The sequence below is a fragment of the Ailuropoda melanoleuca genome, chromosome X, assembly GCF_002007445.2.
Source record: "Ailuropoda melanoleuca isolate Jingjing chromosome X, ASM200744v2, whole genome shotgun sequence".
Taxonomy (NCBI): domain Eukaryota; kingdom Metazoa; phylum Chordata; class Mammalia; order Carnivora; family Ursidae; genus Ailuropoda; species Ailuropoda melanoleuca.
Genome location: NC_048238.1, coordinates 37,047,909 through 37,071,866, shown reverse-complemented (window position 1 = coordinate 37,071,866; position 23,958 = coordinate 37,047,909). Strand labels below are relative to the sequence as shown.

Here is a 23,958-nt window from a genome sequence, read left to right as displayed (position 1 = left end):
TGGGTTATTCAGAGTTAAACTATTTTACTCATGAAAAGAGTGCTTTACCCCATTCTGTTCTCCCTGACATGTGCTAGAGTCATATCAAAAGAGACAGAAATGTATTTGTTCAATTAGTCAAGCAAATTTGAATTAGTTGCCTGGGGTGGGTAGAGTACTGTGTAAGGTTTATTCAGAGCCCCAGCCAAAAAGATGAAACAATTTTTCTCTCCAAGAAGCTGTCTATTGGGAAAGATACACACAGTCACATCAGGAAGCAAAATGAAATGCTATAATATGGAAAAAAGAAAAGTGCAGATAATTTCAGTATAATTTTAAGGAGAATTGGTCCAAATATTTCCTTATTTCATTGGAATTTTATCCTCACAAATAAATGGAAAGTTATATTTAGTTCTGCTTGTTTCTCTGTCTGTTGCAATAAACGGAATATTATGGAAATGTGGGGTAAAATTGATTTCCATAATGTGTAAGAAGCTTCAAAATAGGAATGTGTGATTTCTCAGGATCTCCAATTGTATCTTAATAAGTACTACAACCTAGTGATTCTCTGAAACATACTGACTTCTCAGTATTTTCCTTAACCTCTTATAGTAGTAGACGGTGAAAGAACCTCAAATAAAAAAAAGAAAAACAGAATTGAGGTAACAGTAGTCGATTTCTAAATTTTATTTTTCCTAGCTAGGGTAGTATGATATGATGAGAGAAGATTTCTGGAGCTATACTGGCTGGATTTGAATTCAGACCCCACTCTTTACTAGCAGTCTGACCTTTAGAAATGATTGAATTTACCTCTGTCTTATCTACAAAATAGGGATGATAATAGCATAAGAGTGATGTAAGGATTAAATGAGTTAATTATATAATGTATCTAGACCAGTGATTGGCACCTAGAAAGCACTGTATACCTGTGAGTATAACTATTATTAAAATTTTAAGGGCGCCTGGGTGGCTCAGTCATTACGTGTCTTCCTTCGGCTCATGGCATGATCCTGGGATCAAGCCCCGCATCAGGCTCCCTGCTCAGCGGGAGCCTGCTTCTTCCTCTCCCACTCCCCCTGATTGTGTTCCCTCTCTCGCTGGCTGTCTCTCTCTCTGTCAAATAAATAAATAAAATATTAAAAAAAAAGCTTTAAATAATAGTACATGGTGGTTATCGCCAACATTCTGTTACAAATAAAATGAGGTTAGCACACATAAAATGAAATCTAACAATAAAGAAGGAATCATTACATTTCCCTTTTAATTTAATTTAATTTAATTTTTCAATTCTCTGGGTCCTGATGAATGCCTTATAATGGACCAGCATTCAGGCACTTGAGAGACGTTGACTTGTAAAAATAACAAAGTGTAAAAATAATGCAAAAATTAAAAGTTTAAATATTATATTTCGAATGGGAAAACATGGAAAGATTATCAAGCTAATTATGAGTAGTAAAACCCAAAGCAGAAACCATACTTCCCAATTACCAGGCCACTGGTGTTGGGATTAACTCTCTGTATTACCAATGCAGTACAAGTTGTGATCGTCATTAGTCCTGTTACCAAATACTTCCAGTTCTCCTGGACATGTTGTAGAAGCAAATTTCCCTGACCCTTTGAAATCAGGTGGAGACACATGATTTGCTCTGACCGCTGAAATGTGAGCAGATGGAATGCGTGTGGTCTCCCGGGTGGAAGATTTAAGAGCCAGCCCATGGTTTACCACACTCTGCTCCACCTCAGCCAATGGGCAGGCCTAGAGCTGGAGTCTCCCCCAGGCTGGATTACCGTGAACAACAGTGATCACTAGCCTCTGCTGACCTACAGGGAACACCCAGTGTCAATAATAGCCTTTGTAGTTTTAAGCCATTGAGATTTGAGGGCTGTTTGTTACCAGGGCACAGCATAGCTGCTCCCTTTGATATACATGTGGTTATGTTTATAGCTGCATATATACCTTTCCCCTGTGACACACACACACACACACACACACACACACACACACCAGAAGGAAGTTGACTTTCACCTGAAATGCTTCCTACTTCAACTGAAATAGCATCATCTCCGTGGCGCATCCTTCCTTTACACTTCTATTCCCCTTGGATACCCACGTTACAGGCAGCTCTAATTCAAGCACAGAATTTGCTTGCAAGCGATGATCGTCTTGGAATCATTCCCAATATATTAACTACTGACAAATGTGTTCTTTGTATATGGATAGCTCCCTCGGTGCCCCCAAATGGTCAGGAGAGAGGAAAATGCAAAGATAAGCCTGCTGAAGAACAACCTCTTCTTCCACTTAAAAACCGATCTTGGAAAAGCCAGGCTCTGCATAACGTGCTGGAGTTAAATTAGAGTTGGATGGGGGGGTGCCTGGGTGGCTCAGTCTGTTGATCCCAGGGTCTTGGGATTGACACCCCCCCCCGCCGGGCAGGGAGCCTGCTTTTCCCTCTCCCCCCCTGCTCTTTCTCCCTCTTGCTGTCTCTCTTTCTCCTCTCTCTTTCAAATAAGTAAATAATAGAATGTGAAAAAAAATTAGAGGTGGTTTTTGTGGCCTTGATGATGATGAGATTCAAAGTCACATAGTCACTGTGTCACCATCGCACCCCCTCGCACACAGGGCTGCTCATTCCCATTCACAGTGAGGTTATACACATAGAGAATGAGGAATCTGTATTGTTTTCTCCAGCAGAACCTCATCCTACCATCGTTCATTGGGTTCTGAATAATTTGATCCTATTTATTTTGAGTTGGTCAGGGAAAGTCAGCGGAGAGGGTATCCTCTGTAATAATAGTTGTCAACCCTCATTGCACATTGGAATCACCTTGTTAAGTTTTAAAATTGTAGATGCCTAGGCCCCGCCCTCAGATATTCTGGGTTAATTGGTCTGATGTGTGTTACAGACCTGAGAATTTTGTTTAAGTCTGTTTAGATGATTTTAATGTATAGATGGCTTTGAGAAGATTGTGTGGGCTTCCAAGGAGACAGGCTGTTGGAGATGTGCATGCTGACAGTTGATTTTGGAATACTCTGGAGCTTAGCATTAGTTGGGCAATTATGTAGGTTTGCCAATGGCAAGATTTAATTCCTTTTCATGGCTGAACAATATTCCTGTAGAATTGTGGAATCACTATACTCTATGCCTGAAACTAATATCATGCTGTATGTTAATTATACTGGAAGGTAATTAATTAATTACTTAAGGAAGCAGGTTTGACTGAGGGAGAGGTTGAACCATGATACAGTCACAACAAAGGCCTCAATTGACTCCACGGGAAGCCCCAGAGCTGGGACAGCCCTTTAGAGTTGTCCTGAATTGAGCAACGGGGCTGCAGTTCACTTGTTTTGCTCTAACTTGGTCATTGGTCTGGAAAAGGGGCAGGATGTTGGGCAGTGAACAAGACAGACAAGGTCTGTGCCATCCTGGATTTTACTCCGTAATTGGGGAAGTCAGAAATAAGTATATAAATATAGAAACAATATAATTAACGAGGACTGGTGATATTAATGAAAAAACTTTAAATGATGGTAGTGACTGGGAGAGGCAGCATAATGTCATAGTTATGGACAAGGACTCTGCAGCCTGACTGGTTGAGGTGCAGTCCTGGCACTGCCATTGCTTGCTAAGACCCCAGGCAAATTAAAACCTTTGTGGTTCTTTTTATAGAGTTGCCTCATCTATAAAATCAGAATCACAGTAACTAATTTACAAAGTTGTTCTAAGGACTAAATATGTTAACTTGGGTTGTTTGGGGTGATTCGAGAGTGCTTGGTACATAGTTTCCAGAGAGCGTTAGTAGTTAGGGGTATTGTTTAGGGCAGAGAGCAGGGTGGTTAGCAGGACCTTGTTGAGAAAGTGACATTTGATCACCTTCTAGAGAAACCACTCTGAAATTGTCACAGAATGTCACGATCACAGACAGAAAAGCAAGTAAAAGGCTCTGAGTGGGGAAAGACGTTGGCTTGTTACAGGAACAGAAAGAAGGCCAGTGTGTTCAGAGTGTGTGAGAGAGGGAGGTTTGAAGGCTGAGTTAGGTGTGACATAATAAGAAATGTATATTTGGTTTTTTGTCCCCAGTTCCTGAACCCAGAGCTCTACAACCTTTAGAATTTTCTAAGGCATAATTCACATGTCTTTTGTTATTCTCCAAAGTCCCTCTCAACCATACCTGAGTTTATGCTAATGAGGCTTCCTTGGTGGGCCTGTAGAGAGCTTCGGGAAGGGCAGTGGTTGCCAGAGGAACCAGCCATGTGATTAGAGTGTCTCAACATTCAGGCACACCCCTGGACCTCTGAACAGGGGAGAGGGGCTGGGGGTGCAGTCCATCACCCAAGTCCAATGAGTTAATCAGTCATGGCTATGAAATGAAGCCTCCATAAAACCCCTAAGTGACAGGGTTTGGAGAACACCTCCATGTGCTGGGAGGATGGTACATCCCAACTCCATGGGAATGGGTGTTCCTGTGCTCAGGACCCTTCTGGACCTCACCCTCTGTACTCTATCCTCTTACTGTCCATGCATATCCTTTATAGAAATTCACTTGTATCCTTTATAATACTGGTGATGTCTTTTAACGATTTATTGATTTTTTTTTTGAGAGAGAGAGTGCATGCAGTGGGGAGGGACAGAGGGAGAGGGAGAGGGAATCTTAGGCAGACTCTGCTCTGAGCACAGAGCCCGACACGAGGCTCGATCTCATGACCCTGACCCTCATATCACAATCTGAGCCAAAACCAAGAGTTGGGCGCTTAACTGACTACACCACCCAGGTGCCCCAATAAACTGGTGATATTAAGCAAAGAATCTTCCTGAGTATTGTGAGTCATTCTAGCAAATTATTAGACCTTCAGGGGGGTTGTGGCAACCCTGTCTTTGTAGCCACGTCAGAAAGAGCTGTGGTTACCCTGGGAACACAATACTGCTGACTGGCAACAAAAACGAGGGATGGTTTGTGGGGCTGTGCCCTTAAAACTGTGGAGTGTGACAGTAATTCTGTGTCTGTAGCATCAGAATTTAATTGAAGTGAAGGACACACAGTTTGTGTCTGGAGTTGGAGAACTTGTTGTTGATATGGAAAACCTCCACACATTTGGTGTCAGAAGTGGGAGGAAAACAGCTTGGATGCCCCCTCAGAGCTGAAGTACCCATTCCCCCAGATATTGGGAGCACTTTTGGCATAGAACTCTCAGCTCTCAGCCCTCTTCCCCAAATTGCCGTTGGTGTCAGAGAGGTGCTTCGCCAAAATTATACTTCCCTTCTGGGGAAAGCCTGGATCCAGTGGCTAGTTGATTTCAGGGTACAAAAGCCCAGCCCCCTTGGCCCAACGGGGGACAACTTGATTGGGCCTTTTCAGCTTCAGAGTTCCCTACTAATTGGGCTGAGGCCCTTCTTGTCACTACATCACAGCTGAATGTTGCCCGTTGCCCAATATTGTTTCCTTCTTATCTTTCACAGGTGCTGATCCCAAGATGAGTCGCATAAAGTTACTGATTCTAATCTTCATCTCAGAGCTGCCTCTTTTGGGACCACAACTTGCAGTAAGTACCATGTCTTCCACATCTTACATCCAGTGCTGTGCACATATCCCAGAACATCAACAAATATTTGTCACATTAATAGATGCATAATAGGAAAGGCTAGTAGTGGATATCAGGATGGGTCCGGGAGGTGGTGTTGGTGGTGGGCTGAGTGATGCAAAGAAGAAGAGAGAATAGAATATTCTAAAAAGGAGGCACAAACCCAGAAGAGGAAAGAACGCTTCCAGTCTTCTTTCTGAGAAGTTCAGCACAGGACTTAAGACAGCATATATTTATTTGAGTGCAGCAGAGCTTTGACGGATGAATACAAGCTTGTGTGACCCCCACAATCTCAACCACTTACCTTTTGGGGTTCTTTCATCTGCCTTCCCCTAAGCCAAGAGGGAGAATGTGGTCATTTTATCGGTTATGTGACTTCTTCCTCCTCAGTTCATCTAACACACCCAGAGTCCTGAGATACATAAGTAAGATGGCTGCCAAAGGAGGGGTAGCAGATTTCAACAAGCTTGAAGAGCACGTGGTAATGCAGAATGCTTCCTGATGTGGATAACGGTAGCAGTGATGAAGAGCGGGGACACGGAGTGGCCACAAAAGCATCGTCAGTTCACCAAGGTGGTCAGTCAACTTAGAGCCTTATCTGGCCAGACAGATTAGTCAGACGACGTGAACATGCTCCAGTCCCCACGCTTCAGCTGAAAGTGGAATGTCGGGGCTCCCTAACAGGTGTTTTCACTAGTGACAGTTCACGGGGTAGCATCAGACTGCTATCCACACTCTTGTGCCAGCCCTGGGTGACTGAGTAGAAGAAAACAACATGCTTCCTCTCGTTACTGTGACAGTCACAGTGGATAAAGCCAGATAATACTTGGGATCATACATATTTTCTGGAGTGAGGTTCAGCACAAGTGAAGCATAGTTGGATAGGAGTAACCCTCAGCAAAACCCATGACTAGGGCTCCACTCACCCACCCTGGGTGCCTTCCTAGCCCTTCCCCATCTCCTTCCTCTCAGGAACTGCTTCTGTGTACTTCCACTCCCTACTGTGACTGCCTGCTAGGGAGGGTGTGTGTGTGTGTGTGTGTGTGTGTGTGTGTGTGTGTGTGTATTAAAGTATAACTACATAGTGGGGGCGCCTGGCTTGCTCAGTTGGTGGAGCATGGAACTCTTGCTCAGGGCTGTAAGTTCAAGCCTCATGTTGGGTGGAGAGATTACTTAAAAACAAAATCTTAAAAAAGTATATAAGTACATAAAGTGCATAAATCTTAAATGTACAGCTCAATGAGATTTCACATGTGCATACACCTGTATAACCACTGCCTCATATTAAGATACAGAACATTTCCAGCTTCTCACAGAGCTCTCTTGCGTCCTTTTCCAGCTAATATCCTGCAAAGGTGACCATTATTTTGACTTCTATTATTGTTGATTATCTTGTCAGTTTTTGAAGTTCTTGGAAGCGGAATTATTCAGCATGTACTATTTTATGATAAAGTTCTTTTGTTTAATAATTTGACGGTGAGGGGCTCCTGGGTGGCTCAGTCGGTTAAGTGTCTGCCTTCGGCTCAGGTCATGATCCCAGGGTCCTGGGATCGAGTCCCGCATCGGGCTCCTTGCTCAGTGGGGAGCCTGCTTCTCCCTCTCCCTCTGCCTGCCACTTCCCCTGCTTGTGCTCTCTCTCTGTGTCAAATAAATACATAAAGTCTTCAAAAAATAATTTGACTATGAGATCTGTGTATGTGCTGGTGGCAGAGGTTTCAGCTTTTCCATTGTTGTGAATAGTTACTTTATGTGTCAGTGTGTGTGTGTGTGTGTGTGTGTGTGTGTGTGTGTGTGTATATATATATAAATTTATCGCTCAGTTCTGTTTGATCGACATTTGGGTTTTTTCCTGTTTATGTTTACCTATTACAAATAACCCTGCATTGAACATTCTTGAACATGTCTTTTGGTGAACATAAACATTCATTTCTGTTGGGTATATACTCAGTTGTAGAACTGTTCACGTAAAAGGTATAGGATGTTTTTAGCTTTACTAGAAACTACCAAACAGCTTCCAAAGTGGTTGTATAATTTTACACTCCTGTCGGCAATGTATAAGATTTCTCATTACTCTCCATTCTCACCAAAGTCAGTATTGCCAGTCCTTTTAAGTTTGAACATTCTAGTGGGGGCATCTGGGTAGTATTTTACGATCTAGACTCTTACCTGCCTTTGCAAGTTCAAATTCACCCACCCCAATTTTTTAAACAAAATATGAATTATAGAGAACAAACTGATGGTTTAATATTGTATGTTAGCTAACTGGAATTTAAATAAAGATATAAACAACAACAACAAAACAAAAGTAATAAATGAGTAAAAAAGCAAGAAAGAAATAGTAAAGTAGGATATGCTCACTGACTACATATATGTAACAAGCAGTAGTCAATGATTATCATTCAAAGCTGATAAACAATAGAAGCCTATGAAAAGTAAAATGCGACAGCAATATCAAAGGAAATAGTATTATGAAAGCCAATGAAACAAAAAAATACAAATTCCATAAATATCAAAAGAGTTTGAAAAATAATAAAAAGAAACAGACTGCATAGAGAAACATGGTAAATATGGGATCATACCACAGGAAAAATAAAACTACAGAGTTAAGATCACCTATATTAGTCATATTAATACATGTAAATGAGCTTAAATCACCTTTTAAATGAATGGAATTTTCCAGTTGATGTTCAAAAATTATTTTGTTTGTGCTGTATACACATACATAATAAAGTGATTCATAAAGACTGAATCATGTAAAGTATAGCAAAAATATAAACGCAAACCAAAAAGTGTTTCAATCCTCATACCAGACAATGTATGCAAGGATAAATAGAAGCACAATAATAATAGATAAATTTAACACACTAATCGCAGCCCAAGACAAGTCACATGGAACGAAAAGAAATCAATAAAGATGTGGATGATCCAGGAAACATCAAGTTAGGTCATGTGGACTTACTTTGAATTTTTCACTCAAATGTTCCAGAATATGCCTATTTCAACCACACATGAAAATTCATAAAAATAAACCATAAATTATGTCAAAAAATCCCTCAATATGTTTTATAAAGTAGAAAGAATATCACAGAATTTCCACAGTGCCATAAAAAAGTCAGATAACAAATAGGCCCTTTCACTTGAGAATTTTAAAACTCTATAAATCACCCTATTGTAAAATAAATACAAATCAAAACTGTAGAATTTCTTAAATGTAATCATAAGGAAAACATCTATTAGAATATGTGAGAAACAAACTAGTGATCAGTTCAAAGACTACATTGCCTTAACTCTGAGCAATAAAAATAAAAGAATGCATATAAATGAACTCAAATCTATAAAACCAACAGCATCATAATTCAGAAGAAATCAGACCAAACGAATCAATAGAGATAACAAGAGGTATGAATGAGGCACAAACCAGAAAAACAGCAGGAATAATAAATAAATCAAAATGCTGCCCTGCAAAAGTCAACAATATAGACAAACCACTAACTCTCCTAATTAAGAAAAAAGGGGAAAAACCACAAATAAACACAATAAAACTTGACAGGGAGGGAGGAAACAGAGAGAGAGAAGGATTTTTTACCCATGAGGCTGTCTTTGCTCCTGCCCAACAGATGCAGGAGAGCTGATTGAAGTAGCTACTGCTCTCAGCACCAGAGGTAACTTCTGCACCAGGAGCTCAACTCTCCCGTGCCTGTCTCCCCTGACGCCTATTTGTTTCTGCAAGGATCCCACCTTGGAAAGTGGATTAAGGCTGGAAACTGCTCACCACAATTTTAGCACTAGTATATCTAATTGACATGACTGTGCTCTAGCTGAAAGGAACCAGTGGAGGTGAGTGGCCTGGGTTCTAAGGTAGAGAGATGAGATTCGAATTCTCCAGACATTTCAGAGGTGTCCAGAATGTTCTGGGCAACCATGTCAAGTATTAACTTCAAACGTTCTGCGTCATGCCTGCCTCATGGGGAATTACAAAATTGTTTGTATTCGTAAATAATTAGAAACAACCTAAATACCCGTCTTTGGAGAAATGGTTAATTCAATGACGAAAAATTTACTTTAGTATGCTATGTAAAAATAAAAAGATGGCGAAAGTTCTGTGTGTGTTGTCAAGGAATAGTATCTAGTAAGACTTTATGTAAACAAGTTCCAGATACGGAAGTAGGTGTACCTGTATGCGCATAGATGTGCGTGACCCTTAATAGCATGCTCCTATTCATATTCATAAACACATGCAAATATATGCATATAATTCTATACAAACACATAGAAAGAGGAATGAACAGATACAAATCCGGCGGTTAAGTCTGATTACTTTTTGGTGGCAGAGACTATGTTGAGTGTTACAGGCACAATAAATGGAACATTCATATTTAATTCCCTGTGACCCTCAGTGTATAATTTTTTTTTAAAGATTTTATTTATTTATTTGACAGAGAGAGACAGCCAGCGAGAGAGGGAACACAAGCAGGGGGAGTGGGAGAGGAAGAAGCAGGCTCATAGAGGAGGAGCCTGATGTGGGGCTGGATCCCATAACGCCAGGATCTCGCCCTGAGCCGAAGGCAGACGCTCAATCGCTGTGCCACCCAGGCGCCCCTCAGTGTATAAATTTATTATCGTAAGACTACATTTGTGTTTGGCTAGTGAATTTCTAAAACATTAAATTTATAGGGAGTATAAAGATTTAGAATATAAATAACTAGCCCATATGATCTTCAAATTTGACTCCAAGGTGGTGGTTTTTTTTTTTTTAAGATTTCATTCATTTATTTTAGAGAGTGCATGAAAGTACAAGCAAGGGGGGGGCAGTGTGGGGAGCAGTCGATGGAGAGGCCCGATGCAGGGCTCAATCCCAGGACCCTGGGATCATGACCTGAGCCAAAGGCCGATGCTTAACCAACAGAGCCACCCTGGTCCCCCAACTCCAAGGTTCTTAATGGCCAAAGTAAAAATGGCAACGAGCTCAGTTGCAGAATTCATCTTGTCCACAGAGGGAGAGAAATTACAGCTACCATGGCACATCAACATTTTACCTGGTATGAATGTTTTGTGGTATATTACGTAATAAATGTTTGGTCTTTGTCCCCGTTTCCTGGCACAGAGCTCCTAAAACCCTTGGAATCTTCTGAGTGATCAGAGTGTTTTCTTTATGCTAATGAGCTGGCTAGGGGCTCCTAGAGTGGTTCAGGGGAGATCACCAGAAAGACCAACCCGTGGTTAGAGGGTTAGAACTTCCAGCCTCCTCTATTTCCACCTACAGGTAAGGGAGAGGGCCAGGAGATTGGGTTCAATCACCAATGGCCAATGATTTAATCAATCATGCCTATATAGTGAAACCCCCATTAAAACCCTAAATGACAGGGTCCGGGGTGTTCCAAGTTGGTGAACATATTGATGTGCCCTGAAGGTGGCTCCCCCAGAGAGGACATGGATGCTCCCCGCCCCTTCTCCCCCAGTACCTTGTCCTATCCATTTGGTCATTCTGCGTTGTGTCCTTTATAATAAACCCGTAATGGTAAGTGAGGTACAGTCATGAGTTTTGAGTCATTCTATCATATTCCTGAATCTGAATTTAGCTATCAAATTTATAGCCAGCCAGTCAGAAGTATGGGTGACAATCAGGTACTTGACATTGGCGACCAAAGTAGGGGCAGTCTTGTGGGACTGAGCCCCTCACTTATGAGGTCCGTGCCAACTCTGGGGAGTTACTGTCAGAATTGGGTTGAATCGTCGCATATCCAGTTGGTTTTGGAGCATCGGAGAAATGGTGCTGGAAAAGAGGCCACGTATTTGGTGTCAATTGAAAACAAACTTGTCATGTATGGACAACTTTTTCATATGTGTCTCTAAGTAGGAGTATTGAGCAACAAACGTGACAGTTTTCTGCAGATCACATCTACCGTAGATGCAGTAGTGGAAAAGGTCCAGTCTGAGGAAGCAATCCTGCAAGGACCACCGTTCCTCCACTTAGTACTTTCCTCTTGCTAAACAGCATCAGTGGCCATCAGGGAAAGGAGAAACAGAGGACGGACAGTCCCAGGCATACTGTCAACCTGGATCGAGTTCTAATCACAAATACTGACCCAAATGGAACTTCATTGGTAAGGATAAAACACTGGTCAGGTCACCTCCAGCAACTTCTTCCAACATTATACTAAGAATAACCACCAGCTTCTTTATGGTCAGGTTTAATGATTTGAAATAGTACGTATTTATGTTACCCCCTCTCAGTGTCAACAACTTCTACTAGGCCCTCTCCAGAAAGAGAACTAAGTATGGAGCAGACACTGTTGTTACCCTGTTCCATATTTCTTTGGTCTTCCTGAGTTCACCTGCAACTGCCAATGGAGATCGTTCTTCACACCTGGTAGCTTCCCAGTGTAAGCACCTGCATCTTCCTCGCTGAGGGCTTTCTCCAGCACGGAAGCCTGGTCTGCCACACACACACATTGCATGGAAGTAGGTGGGTGTTCATGCCACCAGAGCCAAACTCAAGCAGTGAGCGATAGGACCTGTGAAGAGACGCTCCATCCTGTCCCTGCCCCCCAACCACAGTCCCTGGGAAGTCTGCTCCACATGGGTTTTCAGAGGTTCCCAGAAAGATCAAGGTCCAGTTCGCCACAGCGGTACTTAGGAACACACAGTTTACTAGCTTTCCTCTCTTCTTTTGTTACTTCCTCACTTCTGTTACTTGTGCTCAGCTCCCAGATAAAGTAATTGCCCCCACATCCTCATCCCCGAGTCTGCTTTTAAGGGGGGCCAAAGTAAGATGAATCATATTTAGCACATATGTTGATTTCCACATTCTTATTTGAAATAAATTAGAATAAGATAAAAGACCTTATGTCAAGTTCGTAGGCAGAAACTAGGAGCTCTCCAAGGGTTGAGAAATTTTTTTAAGGATTTATTCATAAGCTTATAAATCAATATTCGGTATTATAAAGTATACACAAAAATCACATTTCTAGTAACCACTGTTAGAGCTTGACCATGAAAGATTAGTTTTCCCTGTTAACATTTCTCAAATCCAAGTTAAAGATTGAAGCCTTTGGAGATTCTTTTATTGAATGAATAAAGAGTCTGTCTCCATCATTTCCTTCAATCAATCTTCCTTCTGGAAGATGTGGTAATCTTGCAAAAGCAAAAAGCAAAGCAAAGTGATTTATTTAAACTTGCCTACCAGGTGATTGCTGCCTTAGTTGTCTTTTCAGACATGGTAGCAGCCCAGAGGGTTTTCTGTGCTTTAAGCCTGAAATAAGTTCTGGAGAATAAAGAGAACTTTGCTTTCCTGGGTTTTGAGATTTTGAGTACTGTGTGGGTGCACGGCCACTCTCCTAAGCTTGAGAAACTTCTGAGAAAAAGTATATGCTGTTATTATAAAATCTGTGTTTACTGAGGTAAGGGAGGTTCAGGGAAGCAAATAGAATGAAAAATAATGGCCAACATTTGCAATGTTTTGTAGTAAATGTGATAAAATTGTGAAAGCTATCATCTGCCCCTTGTTCTGCAAATCTCTCTTTTTTTTTTGAGAGAGAGAGTGAGTAGGTGAGAGCACAAGGTGGGAGGAGGTGCCAGAGAGACAGGGACATGCAGACTGAGCACTGAGCGCAGAGCCCAACGCGGGGCTCGATCTCACGACCTTGAGATCATGACCTGAGCCGAAACCAAGAGTCCAACGCTTAACTGACTGAGCCACTCAGGCACCCCTGATACCTGATCCTAAATGAGGAACTTATCCCCAAGGGTCAGAAATACTTCATTTCACATAGGGCTATAAGGTTTTACATTATGACTGATTTGTTTTCATCTCTGAAGTTGCTTTTCATTTTGAAAATGTCTTTTACATCAAATGATTTCTAATATGCCCTATTCAACACACAAGTTAGGTGTTGCTGTTTGTGGACAGGATATCTGTTTTGAAGCAAATGCCAAGCTTGATCAAGATCTGTTGCAATTAGTTTCTCATAGCAGTTTTCTGTTTCTTTCTGGGAAGGTAAGATTGCATTCAGAAATCATGCAAACCTTATTTCAAAGATTGTTATCATTTCCTGGTGCTGGCCCTTCCCTAAAACCAACTAGTGTCTTGAAGCTATTGTGGTCATGGGGTAATCAAAGCGTACAAAGATGCTTTATTCTATCAGCATCTTCCATGTCTTATAGACTGGAAATTTGGATGTTGGTATTAGATTCAGATCTGATAATGGTTCATTGTTTTATTAGATATATAATTTCTTATTTGCTCTGTATCTCTTGTCAGAGCCGTAAAAGAGGGATAAAATGTATTTCCCTCTTCAGTTAAATAAAGTCATCCTTATCAGCCATCGAAAGCATTTATTAAGTATTGATTTATGAATGGAGCCAAAATTGGCAGGCAGAGGCAGATCGTAAGTTTCCCCGGAATATGGTTAATTTCCTTCAGTGCACCACCATGATAGATGGAATATATTTATAACACACAGGTAATTGAATAATAAACATGGGAATGAATAAGCATAATGTTCAGGTGTTTGCATTATGTAGAAATAAAGAGTTCCTCAATTTATATGGGAACTTGTTGAGTGGAGAATCGAGGTGTGTTTTATGTTGAGCACTGTAATGGGAAATTGTTTACTCACGCAATTAATCCATGAAGGCTTTCTTGAGTATTTGGGGTTTTAACAACAGTGATGACAGTCGGCAGTGATATGATGAGGTAGAATGGTACTGCACGTGACAGTGACCCTGAGACTTCCTGACCTCAATAAAGTGGTCCTCGGGGACCAATGTGTGGCAGGTACACACAGAACAGGGCAGACTATTCCAGAGATTCTCCTGTTTCAAGGTTGAAGTGGGTTGATATATAGTCTCTATATATTCATTTTGAAATAAATCGTCAGAGCAGGAAGAGCCAAGGATCTAGAAGTATTACCAAGAGCAGAACAATTTGTTGAAAACCACATCAGAAAACATGAGAGACTATGGACTATGAGAAACAAACTGAAGACTTCAGAGGGGAGGGGGTGGGGGAATGGGATAGACTGGTGATGGGTAGTAAGGAGGGCACGTATTGCATGGTGCACTGGGTGTTATACGCAACTAATGAAGCATCAAACTTTACATCGGAATCCGGGGATGTACTGTATGGTGATTAACATAATATAATAAAAAAAATCAAAAAAAATGAATATATAACATCAAACAACCTGTAACAAAGAAATGGCTTGGAAATAAGGAGGAAACCACGACACTGGCGTTTTAATGAAATTAGCTTAAATTGTAGGTAAGAAAAACAAAGGTCTTGTTTTGGGATTCAAACTCTTTAGGAAAGAGAGCTGAGTTTTTTTTCCAGCTGCCTTAAAATATGACTTTAAGTCACTACTTGTGACAATAAGATTTTTCTAATAGTAAAGCTTCTCTCGTTAAAAAAGTTCTGTGAAATTCAAGGGGCATAAAATTTCATGTAAAGAAGACAAACTGCTTATGTGAGGGGGAAGCAAAGAGCAGTGAATGGAAATGTACAATTTTCAGATAAGAAGAAAAAGTCACGAGAAATGGGGCTTGCGCCGTTGTGTAAAAGGAGGATCATATGATTTTGTTTGCATGTCATGTGCAAAGAAAGGAACCAGAATTTTGAAAAGGCAACAGAAACCTCATCTGCAATTTCCCTGTTCTCAAACAGCCTGGACAGACAGAATAGACTTGAGATTAAGACACAGTATATACCTAATAAGTCACTGGGTGTTAAATCTTTCAATAACTACCTTGAGTCATCTAAAGGATTGAGTAAAATTGCTGGAAAGGTTTGTTGATTATCAAGAGTTTCCTATCAATTCCTTTTTGCTCTCTGCTACACTTTTGACATACATTGGTCATAGATTCGTGTATTCACTACCCCAATCAGGATATAGAACATTTCTATTAGCCCCCCAAAATGACCTCATGTTACTTTTTATAGTCATACCCTTCTCTCCCTCCCATCTTCTGGCATCCAGTGATCCTTTTCTGTCTTTCCAGAATGTCTTACAATTACAATCACGCAGTAGTAACCTTTACAGACTTCCTTTGTTCACTTAGCATAATGCCTTTGAAATTCATTAATGTTAATGTTCTATTCATCACTAGTTTGCTCCTTTTTATTGCTGAGTAGTATTCCATCATATGGGTGTGCAAGTTTGTTTATCCATTCGTCATTCGAAGAACACATGGGCTGTTTACAGTTTGGGGCAATTACAAATAGAGCTGTCACATACATTCATATACTGGTTTTGGTATAAGCAAAAGTTTTCACTTCTCTAGGGTAAATATCAAAGAGTAAGAGAGCTGGGTTACATGATGAGTGTATGTTTAACTTCCTAAGAAACTGCCAAGCCATTCTCCAGAGTGACTGTACCATTTTGTATTCCCAGTAGCAATGTATGATGGTTCCAGTTGCTCCACACCTTTGCCCTTTCTCCTTTTTTGTTCCTCTAAAAGCTTTATAGTTTTACATTTAAGGCCACTGTCCATTTTAAGTAAATCATTGCATAAAATGTGAGGTTTAAGGAAAGGTTCATTTTTTTTTTGTTTATGGAGGGCAGATTGCTCCCACATTCCTTTTTTTCCTTTTCCATTTATTTATTTAGATTTATTTATTTTAGAGAGAGTACAAGCGCGTGTGAATGGGAGGAGGGGCAGAAGGAGAGAAACTTCAAGCCAACTCCCTGCTGAGTGCGGAGGCCAGCTAGGGGTTGGATCCCATGACCCATGATATCGTGACTTAAGCTGAAACCAAGAGTCAGATGCTCAACCGAGACACCCAGGTGTTCCTTATTTATTGACTTTTAATTTTTTTCAGGTAAACTCTAAGCCCAATGTGGGCTCCAGCTTATCACCCCTCGATCAAGAGTTGCATGCTTTACTGACTTAACCAGCCCAATGCCCCACTCCCACATTTCTTGAAAAGGCTCTTTTTTCTCTGTTGAACTGCATCTGTATCTTTGTCAAAAATTAGTAGATTGTTTTTGTGTTGGAGCTGTTATCTGTATTCTCTATTATATCCCATTGATCTAGGTAGCTATGTCTCCAACACTACAGGCTATCTTGGTTACTGGAGCCATATAATAAGCCTTAATATTTGCTGGAGTGAGTCTTCCCACTTTGTTCTTTTTTTTTATCAATGCTATTTCAGCTATTCTTGGGAGTCTGCATTTCTGTATGAATTTTAGAATAAGCTTAAAATAAGCTCGTCTATATCTATAAGAAAAACTTGCATGAATTTTGATAGGAATTCTCTTAACCCAGTAGATCAATGAAGAGAGAATTAACATTTTACTCTCTTGAGCCTTCAAATTCATGAATGTGGTATGTCTCTCCATGTATTAGATCTTCTTTGATTCCCTTATCCACATTTAAAAATTTTCAACATATAGATCCTGTACACGTTTTGTTAACTGTATACTTAACTCTTTCATTGCTTTTTAGCAATTTTTCTAATATGGTGTTTTAAAGTTTGTTTTCTGCATGTTTCTCTTAATATATAGATATGTTTTTGTGTGTTCATATTATATCCTGTGGCCTTAAAATGCTCTTATTAGTTCTAGGAGGTTTTTTCTTTAGATTATTTTCTTTTTTTCTGTATGCTTTTTATTTTTTTTTATCTTGCACTATTGAATTGGCTAAAACTTCCGTTCCTATGTTGAGTGATATCAGTAAGGCAGACATCCTTAATTTGTTTCTGATCACATGTGGAAAACATTCATTCTTTCATTATTAAGTATAATGTTAGCCATGGAATTTTTGCAGACACTGTTTATCAAGTTAAGGAAATTGTTCTGTTCTTATTTTACTGTCTGTTTTATAATGCATAGATGTGGAAAATTCATCAAATGTCTTTTCTGCATCAATTGATAAGATCCTGAGGTTTTTCTTCTTTAGCTTATTAATATGGTTGAATACAATGTGTTTTTTTCTGAATATTGAACCAAACTTGCAAACTGGAGTTATCTCCAGTTAGTAATGGTGTTTCATTTTTTCTACACATTGTTACATTTTAATTTGTAATATTTTGTTGAGGATTTTTGAATCAAAGCTCATGAGAGCTATTGATTTATGGTTTTATTTATTTATTTTTTTGGTACATTCTTCGTTTAGTTTTGGCGTCAGAGTCCTAAGTGTTTCATAAGATGAATTGGGAAGTGTTCCCACCTCTTCTATTTTGTGCAAGAGATTGTGTAAAATTAGTGGTAATTCTTTTTTAAGCATCAGGGAGAATGTTGCAGTGAAGCCAGTTGGACATAGATTTTTTAGTTTGAGAGTTTTTTTTTTTAAAGATTTTATTTTTTTATTTGACAGAGATAGAGACAGCCAGCGAGAGAGGGAACAGGGAGAGTGGGAGAGGAAGAAGCAGGCTCACAACAGAGGAGCCCGATGTGGCTCGATCCCATAACGCCGGGATCACGCCCTGAGCCGAAGGCAGACGCTTAACCGCTGTGCCACCCAGGCGCCCCTAGTTTGAGAGTTTTGAAAATTACAAATTCAATTTCCTTTATTAGTTACAGGGCAATTCAAGATGTTATTTATTTATTTTGAACGAGAGAGAGAGAGAAAGAGAGAGAGAGCTCGGGGAGGGGCAGAGGGAGAGGGAAACTATCCCAAGAAGACTCTATGCTGAGTGCAAAGCCTGACATGGGACTCAATCTCAGGACCCTGAGATCATGAACTGAGCCAAAACCAAGAGTCAGTTGCTTAACCGACTGAGCCACCCAGGCACCCGAATAGTTATAGGGCAATTCAAATTAAGTGTTCAATACTAGATGACCTCAGGTAGTTTCCATTTTTCTAAGAATTGATCCATTTCATCTAAATTGTCAAATTTATGTGTGTAGAGTTGTTTCAAGTATGTCATTAACATTTTGATGTCTGCAGTGTCTGTAATGATATTCACTCTTTCATTCCTAATTTGGTTATTTATGTCTTTTCTTATTTTTCCTTTGCCAGGTCTTGCTAGGGGTTTGTCAATTGTATTGATCTTTTCAAAGTACGAGCTCCGTGTTCCATTAATTTTTCTTTATTGTTATTCTGTTTCCAATTTCATTGATTTTTGCTTTGATCTTTCTTATTTCCTTCTTTCTCATTTTGGGTTTATTTTTGTCTACATTTTTTAGGTAGGATCTTTGATTATTGATTGGAGACTTTTCCTCTTTTCTAATGTACACATTTAGTGCTGTAAATTTACCTCCTCTCACTGTTTTTGCTATGTCCCACAAATTTTGATATGTTGTATTTTCATTTTTATTCAGTGCAAAGTATTTTTTAAAATTTCCCTTGAGACTTATTGAAAAATGAATTATTTATAAGGGGAGTTTTAGTTTCTGAATTTTTCTGTTATCTTTGTTATTGATGTATAGTTTGATTTTTGTGGTCAGAGAATACACTGTATGATTTCAGTATTTTTAAATTTTTCATTGGCCTATCTTCTTTTATGTGCCACTGGCATTTGAAAAGAATGTGCATTCTGTTGTTATTGGGTGGGATGTTCAATGTTAATTGGATCTCTTAGTTGATGGTGCTTTTGAGTTTTTCTATACCCTTGCTGATTTTCTGTCTAATTGTTCTAACAGTTGTTGAGGGAAGAATGTTGAAATCTCCAACCTTAATTTGCCAGTGCCTATTACTCCTTTCAGTTCCATCAATTTTTGTCCTTTTATTTTTTGCTGCTGTGTTGTTTGATGCATACTCATTTTACTATATCTTCTTAGTGAGTTGAAATTTTTACAATTACATAATGGCACTTTCTGTTTCTGGTAAGTTGCTTTGTTCTGAAGTTCACGTTATCTAAAATTAATGTAGCCAATCCACTTTCTTCTGATTAATGTTACCATGATATATCAATCTGTTGATACCATATTTGAAGAGGTTTTTGTGGGGAACATATAGGTGGGTCATAGTTTTTAATGTATTCTGCTAATCTTTGTTTTTATTATTTTTAGACTATTTACATTAAATGCAATTACTGACATATTAAGGTTCAAGTCTGCTGTTTTATTTTTTTCTGCTTCTTCTATTTTCTTTTTCCTATCTTCTTGTGGGTTATTTGAACTTATTTTTAAATTTTTTTTAGAGAACAAGAGAAATAGAGCAAGTAGGAGCCGGGGGGAGGGATAGAGAGAGAGAGGGAGAGAGAGAATCTCAAGCAGGCTCCATGCCCAGCATGTAGTCTGCTGTAGGGTTCGATCCCAGGACTTTGAGATCATGACCTGAGCTAAAATCAAGAGTCAGATGTTTAACCACCTGAGCCATCCAAGCGCCCCAGACATTTTACTCGTTTAAGTGTAGAAACCTTACCTCTCTTTATCTTCCCCCCTTTTAAATGTGATCACCTTAAATATTTCTTACATAGACATTTTTTAAAATTTTTTTTAAAGATTTTATTTATTTATTCGACAGAGATAGAGACAGCCAGCGAGAGAGGGAACACAAGCAGGGGGAGTGGGAGAGGAAGAAGCAGGCTCATAGCAGAAGAGCCTGATGTGGGGCTCGATCCCAGAACGCTGGGATCACGCCCTGAGCCGAAGGCAGATGCTTAACCGCTGTGCCACCCAGGCGCCCCTTACATAGACATTTAAAGCCATATCAGGCATTTTTATAATTTTACTTAAGTCATCAAACAAAATCTTGAATGCTCAAGAGAACTAAAGTCAATGCATTTACCTGTATTTTCTGATTCTGTGTTCTTCCTTCCTTCTTGGTGACCAAAGATTCCTTCTTTAATCATTTCCTTTCTCTTTAGACATTTTTTTAGGGTAGGTCTTCTAGTGACAAACACTCTTTAGTTTTTCCTTCTGTCTGCAAATGTCGTCATTTCCTTTTTACTCCTGAAAGATATTTTCACTGGATATAGGATTGCTGCTTTACAGTTTTCTTTTAGCACTGGAGAAATGCTGTACAACCTTCCTCTGGCCTCCGTGTTCTTTTATGAGAAATCCTTTGTCATTTGAACTGTTCTCCCACTATGGGGTAGTTGTTTCTCTATCACTGATTCTCTATCACTTATTTCAAGATTGCTTCTTTATCTTTGGTTTTCAGAAGTTTGACTTGTGCCTTTATGTGGCTTTCTTTGTGGTTCCCTCAGTGTCTTGAATCTGCAGGTTTATGCCTTTTGCCAAATTTGGGAAGTATTCAGCAACTGTTTCATCAAGAGTTTTTTCGGCCCCGCCCTATGTCTCTTCACTTCCTGAGACTTCAATGACATAAATGTTAGACCTTTTTTTCCCTCCTAGAGTCTGTTCCTTTTTTTTCTTTCTCAGTCTGTTTTCTTTCTGTTGTTTAGACTGTATAACTTCTGTTGTTCTGTCTTAACGTTCAGTCATTCTTTCTACTTGCCTTCCATTCTGCTCTTGATCCCATCCATTGAGTTTTTGTATGTATAACTTATAAAGTTTATATTTGCTTCTTCTTTATAGCTTCTATTTCTTTGCTGTGATTTTCAGTTCCTTTGCTGAGGCTTTTTTTTTTTTCATTTCAAGTGTGTTCATGAAAGTGTTTCAAGTGTGTTTGTAATTTCTTATTCGAGCAATTTTGTGATGGCTGCTTTAAAATCTTTGTCAGATGATTCTAACACATCTGTCATTTTTGCAGGGAATTGTATTGGTCATGTTTTTTCATTTAGTTTGAGATCTTCCTGGTTCTTGGTTATAAGTGATTTTTTTTTCCATTGTAACTTGGACATTTTGTTTATTATATGAGACTCTGCATTGTATATAAACCTTTTGTTTTTGCGTGCTTCCTCTGATACTTCAGAGTGTAAGGGAGAGCACTGTCTCATTGCTGCTGGTTGCAGGTGAAGTCTATTTTCCCCCACGTCGCCTTGCTTGACACCAAAGTGGAGGGAACTCATCGTTATTGCTGAGCAAGGGTAGAAGTTTAAGCTTCCCACTAGGCCTCCACTGATATCTCCCTGGCTGTGATTGGTAGGAGTGCCTCATGAGTACTCCCAACATGATCTCCAGTGACACCATGGGGCAGTCCACTTGGTTACCACTGGGCAGTATTATAAATCTCAATTCTCCACTCAGGCTCCTGTAGCATTTCAGTGGAGAGGATGAGGAGTACCTGATTACTACCAGGTGGTGGAGGAAGTCCAGGCTCCCCACCTCATTTCTACTTACTCCATGACTCGGGTTGGGGGTGGGGTGGCACTTGTACTGCTTGGGGTGGTTCAAAGTACCAGCTTCCTCCTTGAACTTCTCTGACACCACACTTGCATGGAGGTTGGAATGCCTCAGAATTGGTGAAGGTGGAAGTTGAGGCTCCCTTCTTAGCCATTGCTGGCATGGGTAGAGGTGAGGCCACAGTTTTTTCCTAGTGATGTCTGGCTGTATTAGAAAAGTTATTTTCTAAAAGTTTTATCTCTTGCTAAGCTGCCTCTTCCCTAACTGTTAGGCTAGCAAGAATAAGCTTTTTGGTTTTCTCTTTTAACTGTGCCCATGGGAATTTCCTGACTGTGGGCTTCTCCAGCATCCAGTACATGAGGCACAAAGAAAACCCAAGGAACTTATCACTGTGTCTCTCTTTGGGTCCTAAGGTTTTTAGCTGATCTGCATTTTTCTCTCCACCTTGCAGAGTCTCATGTTTGTTATATAGGTAATATGCAGGGTCTTCAGTTGTCCTTTGTGGAATAGGAAAAAGCATGTCTACTCCATATTCCCACATGTAGGTCTATTTTTGTTTTTTGTTTTGTTTTGTTTTGTTTTTTTTTAAGATTTTATTTATTTATTTGATAGAGATAGAGACACCCAGCAAGAGAAGAAACACAAGCAGGGGGAGTGGGAGAAGAAGAAGCCGGCTCCCAGCAGAGGAGCTAGACGTGGGGCTTGATCCCAGCGCTCTGGGATCACGCCCGGAGCCGAAGGCAGATGCTTAATGACTGAGCCACCCAGGAGCCCCGTGGGTCTATTTTTGAACTCTATTCTATTACATTGCTCTACGTATCTGTTCGTATGCCAGTGTTATACTTTGTTAATTACTCTATGTAATAAGCCTTATAATCAGATGGCATAATTCATCTCACTTTATTCGTCTTTTTCCAGATTGTTTAGTATTCTAGGTTTTTTTTTTTTTTGTCCTTCCATATGGATTTCAGAAATAGTGTCTATATCTATAGAAATATTCTGGGATTTTGATTGGAATTGCAGTGAATTAGTAGGACAATTTGGGGAGAATTGATGTCTTTACTATGTTGAGTCTTCCAACCCATGAACATAGACTATCATTCCTTTTATTTAGGTCTCCCTGTATTTCTCTCATTGACATTTTGTAGTTCTCAACATATAGATGGTGTACTTTTTACATTTCTACCTAATTATATTATGTTTTGCAACTATGATAATTTGTATTGTTGAAAATTTTTGTATTTTCAATTGTATATTGTCCCTATACGTGAATTGATTGGTTTTTTTGTGTTAACCTTGTATCCCGCAATCTGCGAAACATAATTTATTAGTTCTAGTGGGATATTTTTATAGATCCTTAGGATTATATAGGTAGACAATAATGTTGCTTGTGAATAAGGGCAGTTTTATTTCTCGCTTCCCAATTTATGGGCCTTTGCTATCTTCTTACCTTTGTACACTGGCAACAAGTCAAGTATGATTTTGGATAGTAACAGAGTGCCATCATTGCCTTGTCCTGATCTTAAGTGAAAGTACTTTCATGATGAGGTATGGTGTTAGCCATATATTTTTTGTGTATACCCTTAATCACATTGTAGAAGTTCCCTCCTATTACTAGTTTGCTGAGGATTTTTGTCATGAATGGGTAAGTCTTTTTTAAATGTTGTTCTGCTGATTTTCTGAGTAATTTTATGCCTGTGTTCATGAGGGACATTGGACTATAGTTTTGTTTCTTGCACTATCTTTATCTGATTTTGGTTTCAGAGTAATGCATCTATCATAGCATTTATTATGAAATATTTTCTCCTATTTTCTGGAATAGATTTTGTAGTATTACTGTTACTTTTTGTGTTTATATTTGGTAGAATTCACCAATGAAACCACATAGGCCTGGAGTTTTCATTTTTGGAAGATTTTACCTGGAGATTAAATCTCTTTAATAGTCACATAACAATTGAGGATATATATTTCATTTTGAGTGAGTTTGAGTAGTCTGTGGTTTTCATGAAATTGATCCATTTAATCTAAATTGCCAAATTTATATGAATAGAGGTGATTAAAGTATTCCCTATTATCCTCTTAATCTCTTTTATCTTTAGCTGTATTCCCTCTTTCATTCTTGATATTGGCCATTTGTGTTTTCTCTCTTTTTTCTTTTAAGTTTTACTAGTAGTTTATCAATTTTTTAGAAGTTTATCAATTTTTAAAAATCTTTTCAAGAACTAACTCTGTGGTCCATTGTTTTGTTTTGTTTTGTTTTTTCTGTTTCAA

The 23,958-nt window shown here is 39.4% G+C and overlaps 1 long non-coding RNA gene across 1 annotated transcript in view; it reads right to left on the bottom strand.

Moving 5' to 3' along the window:
• The window catches only part of LOC117797437, a 60,010-nt gene extending 39,358 nt beyond the window's left edge, over nt 1-20,652 (bottom strand). The window contains exon 1 of the long non-coding RNA XR_004622407.1: nt 20,228-20,652. This is a non-coding gene — a long non-coding RNA (uncharacterized LOC117797437). The remainder of the gene's footprint in view (nt 1-20,227) is intronic.
• Nucleotides 20,653-23,958: the final 3,306 nt, after the last annotated feature.